Here is an 835-nt window from a genome sequence, read left to right as displayed (position 1 = left end):
TGCCTGCCAGGAGTGTCAGGAGGTGGAACAGATGGATTGACATGCTCTGCAGATGAAAAGGGCTGCCTGGGTGGGATCAAATTTGTTATTAATGATGGAGCTATTAAAACAAAGGGGTGTCTAATAACAGAGTTAATTCCTTGTTCTGGGGCTTTTGTCCTCGGGGTGCTGCGGGGCAAACGCCGCCTCCCTGAGCCTCAAAGCTCCTCTGCTTCAACTCTGAGCACACCTGGCTCTGCACAAGGGCTAAAGAGCTGCTTTTGAACATACAAATCCTGTTCCCAACTTCCTCAAGCTTTGGAGGATCCCATCTCCAGCTGTCCCTGGTGGTGGCCAGAGGCGCCTGGAGCTTGTTGCTCTATCCCCAGGGAGGAGCAGCTTCCAGGCTGGGGGCTGGTGAGGGAAGAACTCATTTAGTTACAGCAGGGCCTCCAGAACTCAGGGGTACAACCTGCCCCAGCCATCCACACCCTCTCTCTGCTGATGGAGAGGGATGGGCACCTCCACAAAGCCGTGCAGCCTTGGACACCTGTCTGAGAGCGAGGAGATGCCTCCTGAGCATGAGGGGAACCAGAACTGCTTCATCAGACACCTCATTTCTGTGTGCCTGCAGGTGAGTGCGGTGATCCCAGGCCTCGGTCGCTTGGTCCCTCAGGATGCAGAGGACTGAGAACTACAAGAGATGGACATTTCTTTAAGCTCCAAGGTGACAGCAGTGCAGAGAGAGAGACAGCAGGCTCAGTGGGGTCACTCCTGCAGCCCCACAGCACTGAGGTCACTCCTGCACTCTCAGTGAGGTCACTCCTGCAGCCCCACAGCACTGAGGTCACTCCTG

The sequence above is a fragment of the Corvus kubaryi genome, unplaced genomic scaffold, assembly GCF_017639235.1.
Source record: "Corvus kubaryi isolate FWS band 111438036 unplaced genomic scaffold, C.kubaryi_AGA036_p1.0 37367, whole genome shotgun sequence".
In the NCBI taxonomy this organism is placed as follows: domain Eukaryota; kingdom Metazoa; phylum Chordata; class Aves; order Passeriformes; family Corvidae; genus Corvus; species Corvus kubaryi.
The sequence above is the reverse complement of the archived record's forward strand: the minus strand, read 5'-3'. Positions refer to the sequence as shown.